Genomic DNA, 6,085 nt, shown 5'->3' with positions numbered 1-6,085 from the left:
ATTTGCCCACTGATGAGCTTTATGGAGACGTGAAGTTACCACCAGATGGGGCCTAGTGGAAATGGGTGTCCACCACAGCTGTGGTGGCCAGGCTAAAGCTTGGGGCTGCAGTGTTAAAATAATAATATGTGGAGGGTAAGAGTGTAAAGTAAAATACCTTATATCTCTCAGCACCACCTGCATGTAAGCCCTGTAATGTTTGGTTTCACCAGTGTCGGAGCAACATTTAGGCTGAGTTCACACAGCAGATGTTAGCTTGGAAACTGTCTCCTATTGTTTTCTATGGAAATCGTGTCACTGTCCTTGCAGACCTTTTCCAGACCATGCAGATCTGCCTCTTTCAAATTGCTTCAGCGCTATAAGAATAAAATTGCAATGTGAATACAGCCTTATGCACATGAGGCTGTATTCACATGCACACGACCGTATGCCCTCCGAGACATACGGTCCGTGAGTGGGCCATATGTCCCGGAGCGGCATACATGGAGCGCACAGCATCATTGGTTACTATGATACTGTGCGCATCGGGCCGCCTGCGGGACTATTGTCCTGCACTCATATGATCATATAAGTGCAGGACAGTAGTCCCGCAGGTGGCCCGATGCGCACAGTATCATAGTAACCAATGATCCCGTGCGAACGATGTATGCCGCTCCGGGACATATGGCCCGCTCACGGACCATATGTCTCGGAGGGCATACGGTCGTCTGCATGAGCCCTAACTCACACAGTCAGTATTTGGTGAGTGATTTTCATCAGTGACTTTGAGCCAAACAAAGAACAGGTGCATATCTTTCCCTTATGTCTGTGGAGGCTCCATTCCTGGTTTTGGCTCACAATCATTGATGGAAAACACTGACGTGTGAAATAAGGCCTTGCTGTGTAGAAGGAACACCAAAGCACAGGACTACAGTAACTTGCAAATAGAGTCAACATGTAACATTTCAGTCCATAAAGACCTTGACAGTGGCCTAATTGTGAGGTGAGTATCCAGGAGAAAAGAGATCTAACAGCAGCATCCAGCTAATACCTCCCAATAGTCAGACATGTGTGACCATTTTAGGTGTGGTGCTGGCTTAGTGCTTTCTGTTGCTTCTCTAGGCACAGCTTTCATGTTTGCATCTCCTGTATAACAAGGGGACGGCCACATGTGGCGCATATTTTACATATTTTTTATATTGCGTTCGGGAAACTGTTTACAGTAGCAGCAAAGTGGATGGGATTAAAAAAAAAAAATCTTACTGCAGTCTGCACATAACTTGCAGTTTGAATCTTATATTAAGTAAGTAACCGTTTGGTTACAGATCTTTTTGCGGTGGAATTACAGCAAATATGCTGCAGAGATTCCACATCAGACCCATTACTTGTGGACATACTCCAAGACTGCCCATATAGGATCTCAATAAGACCTCATGCACGTGGCCGTTGTCATTTTGTATTCCGCAAACTGCAGATCCGCAAAATACGCGTAATGGCCTTGTCCATCCCGCACCTTCCGCAGTCCCTATTATAGAAATGTCTACGCTTGTCTTCAAAATGGACATCAGGACATGTTCTATCATTTGCAGAAAGCCTGCACAGAAACGGACAGCACACAGACATCCGCGTGCTTTCCGGACCCATAGAAATGAATGAGTCTGCATTTGATCCAAAGAAAATGAGGACACGGACCCAAAATGCAGTCGCGTGTTTCAGGTGTAAAGGTGTTTCAGCATTATAATACATTATTGTGCCTTCCATCACAGATACTGCTGCTGAGGTTGCGTATAATTTTATTTATTAATTTCACGTTAATAAGTTGTTTTTATGGATGTAAAGATCAAATCATGTCTGTGTAACCTGCTATGTAGACAATTGTATGTATAGAAACACCGCCATTGGGAAGTCCTTAGATAATATTCAATGTTATTAGAAGAGCTTATGAGATATGAAAGAATGCTCTGCTCTTTTTTTTTCTTCTGGAAATAACTTCTCTTGTCCATTAGCTGTATCTAGTATTAAAGCCCATTCCCATTTTTTTATTTTTTATTTCTAAATAATTTTCTGTGTGAACTGGGATTTATACACCAATCATAACATTAAAACCACCTGTGTAATACCGTGCCCCACCCATGCACCACCTTAGCAGTAGATGATTTCAGTCCTGTAAGGTGGGGCCTCCATAATTAGAACTTGTCTTTCCAGTTCCCCCCACAGATGGCCATGGTCCAGTTCTGATGCTTACAAGCTCATTGTAGGCCATTGTCAGCAGTAACTATTTCAGTAGTTAGTGCTACAGTAGATCTTCTGTGGGAATGGAGAGGATGAGCTAGCCTTTACTCTCCACACGCATCAGTGAGCCTTGGGTGTCCGTCATCCTTTCACTGGTTCACCTGTTGTATGTCCTTGGGCCACTGTGGAATGGTAATAACTACTACATACTAGGAATTCCCCTCAATACATGTCATTTTGGAGATGCTCTGACCCAGTAGTCTAGTCATCACAATTTGGCTCTTGTAAAAAATTTGTCAGATCCTTAAGATTACCCATTTTTCCTGCTTCCAACACATTGGGGGACATTTGTACTAACGTTAAAAATTAAAATGGATTTGTTTCACCTCGTATATATCAAAAGGCAGTCGGCACTTTTAAAACATGACTTTTTTAAATATAAACTTGATTATCCGATTATTTCTCTAGATTTGCAACATTTTAACACCAATAGCACAAAAAATTCAACTTTTTTAAACCAAAATGCGCCATTTCAGACAACCTTTGCCAGACCAAACTTGCAACTTTTAAAACATATTTGCGACATTTCCACTGGTAAATTTAAACTTTTGTCTCAGCCTCAGGACGTTTTTGTTATGGTTTTTGTTGACTGTCAATTTACTGGCAAAACCCTGCTGTTTAGCTCATTTACAGGTGAAACTCGAAAAATTAGAATATCGTGCAAAGTTCATTTATTTCATTAATGCAACTTTAAAAGATGAAACTAAGGCTACTTTCACACTCGCGTTTGGTGCGGATCCGCACCGATAATACAACCGCATGCATCCATTAAGAACGGATCCGTTTGTATTATCTTTAACATTGCCAAAACAGATCAGTCTTGAACACCACTGAAAGTCAATGGGGGGCGGATCCATTTTCTATTGTGCCATATTGTGTCAGTGAAAACGGATCCGTCCTGACACACAATGTAAGTCAACGGGGACAGATCCGTTTTCACTGACAAACGGATAATACAAACGGATCCGTTCTTAATGGATGCATGCGGTTGTATTATCGGTGCGGATCGTTTGCCTCTGCATAGTCAGGCGGACACCAAAACGCTGCAAGCAGTGTTTTGGTGTCCGCCTCCAAAGCGGAGTGGAGACTGAACAGAGACAAACTGATGCATTCTGAGCGGATCCTTTTCCATTCACAATGCATTAGGGCAAAACTGATCCGTTTTAGACCACTTGTGAGATCCCTGAACGGATCTCACAAACGGAAACCAAAACGCCAGTGTGAAAGTAGCCTAATATATGAGATAGCAAAATTACATGCAAAGTAAGCCTTTATTTGTTATAATTCGGATGATTATGGCTTACAGCTTATAAAACCTCAGTCACAATTTTGAGGTACCCTTTGCTCAGGGGTTTGGATTAATTGCATACTTTTCCTAACTTGTGACATAAAGTCATGATTTTATTAAGGACACGGAGGCGAGTATTGCTATCTCTTTCTTTACTGAATCAACCAATAGCAGCAAAGAAAACATATCCATTACAAGTAACCATGGTGACAAGTCCCTCCCGTATGTGACCCAGTATAATAGTTCTGGTCCCTTTAGACTCTTCCTCTTTCTTTGAAGATGACACCTCTTCGGGACTGTTGAACGGATAAGAACCAATCTCTAATCGAAGATGAACTGCGATGTAACCTCAACGGAACATGATCTTTCCAAATTGAAGAACGAAGCTGGAGAAAAAACACAACTCCCGATTTCAGGCTCCACATGATGGTGACCCTTCATCCTGTGAACACAGAAGAAAATGAACAAACAGGCATGCATTACTGTTAGGAGCGTAGATAAGGTACAGAACTGCATACAAAGGACAGGCAACCTGCTGAAGAATAAATAGGCAGTACAAGTTTAAATAACCTGCAAGATCATAGGTAAAGTGTGCAGAAAAAAAGGGGGAACCAGGGAGGGGCAATACTCGCCTCCACGTCCTCAATAAAATCATAACTTTACGTCACAAGTTAGGAAAATCATGCAATTTTATAACATGACACGGAGGCTCCTATTGCGAATTTAAAGCTGACTCACAACGGAGGAAAAAGCATGAGAAGGGGGACGAAAATAGAACTCACGAAAAGTGACCAATCGGCCAAGCGCATAATGTCTTCCAACCGCGCTCCCGCAACTGCCATAGAGGTCGCCGAAGCCCCTCTTGTGTAGTGCGCAGTGAAAACTGAAGTATCCTCTCCTGCTAAGGTCATAGTCCACTTTACCCATCTGGCCAGAGTAATGCTGGTGACAGGGGCAAAGGGACGACGGTACGAGAGGAAGAGCTGAGGAGCGATGCAGAGATGTGCGAGACTCATACTCCCGCAGACAGGCGACAGGGCAGAGAGCCGGAAAATCAGGGAAACTGGGGTACGACACAGAACGAATGTTGGTTTTGGTACAACGCAAAATATTGAACACAACGCCCTCTGGGGTAAATGACTGCGCATCGTAGTCCAGAGCTCAGACATCCGAGACTCTCTTGCAAGAGATCAAGCAGAAAAGCGAGACCAACTTAGCCGAAAGTTGCCGCAAGGAAAGGCTTGAGTTCGATGGCCAAGATGAAAATAAAGACAAGACCGAAGAAACGTCCCAGGTAGTGGAAAAACGGGGTCTAGGTGGTCGAGAAAGACGGGAGCCTCGAAGGAGGCGACACACCAAAGGATGCTGACCCGTGGGGAATTCATGAAACCCTCGGTGAGAGGAAGAGATGGCTGACCTAAACAAATAGATTGTGTGATATGCTTTCCCGTCCTCAAATAAGGAGGTGAGAAACTGAAGGATCTCAGTCACAGGCGCCGAAACGGGATCCACGTGCCTAGCCAAGCACCAGTCAGCCCAAGATTTCCAGGCTGCCCGATAGGAGCGTCTGGTGCTGGGAGCCCATGCTTCCTCCAAAAGGCGTCTAGTTAAGTCCGAAACTCCCGGGACGACCCAGGATTCCCCGAAACCCTGCAGGCTAAGAGCTGCAGAGACCCTTCTAGGACGAGAGGGTGTTGCAGACCCGACGGGCCTAGTAAGAGGTCTGGGAAGACTGGGAGAAGGAGCGGATACTGGACCAAGCATTCCAGCAACTGGGGAAACCACGACTGAGTGGTCCAAAAAGCGACTAACAAGACCAGTTCGGCCCACTGCTGGTGGATCTGGGCTAAAACGCGAGGGATCATCGCGAATGGGGGAAACGCATACATGAGATTGCCGGCCCAGTCCTGAAGAAAAGCGTTGACTGCTTCTGGGTCCGGGCACCAGCTGTAGAATCTAGGAATCTGGGTGTTCAAACGGGACACGAAGAGATCTGTATAAAACGGTCCCCAAAGAGATGATATTGTAGAAAAAAACATCACGTCTAATTTCCAATCTCTGGTGTCGGAAAGAAAACAAGAACTCCAGTCTGCGTGAATGTTGTGAAGGCAGGGAAGATACTCCGCGACCACAGTGATGTCTATGGCCAGACAAAAATTCCAGAAATCCTTCGTCAGATGGGACAACGCAGTCGAATATGTCCCCCCCCATGGCGTTGACATACCTCACCGCCGAGATATTGTCCATCCGTAGTCTGATGCAGGCTTTGGCCATCCCATTTGCAAAACTGCGAATCGCGAAAGATCCTGCCAGGAGTTCCAAGGAGTTGATGTGTAGACCGGACTCCTCGGTGGACCAGCGTCCTTCTGTGGTCACTTTGTTGCAATAGGTGCCCCAACCTAGCAGGCTGGCGTCCGACTCCACCGTGAAATCCGGACGAGGGCCGAAGATCCCCTTGCCGTTCCAGGCCATCAAGTTGTGGATCCACCACGTCCCTGGCCTGACCGGCCGGACAGACGGCCCCTA

This window comes from Bufo bufo, chromosome 1 (assembly GCF_905171765.1).
Source record: "Bufo bufo chromosome 1, aBufBuf1.1, whole genome shotgun sequence".
NCBI classification, from domain to species: domain Eukaryota; kingdom Metazoa; phylum Chordata; class Amphibia; order Anura; family Bufonidae; genus Bufo; species Bufo bufo.
This window is presented reverse-complemented; position numbering follows the sequence as displayed.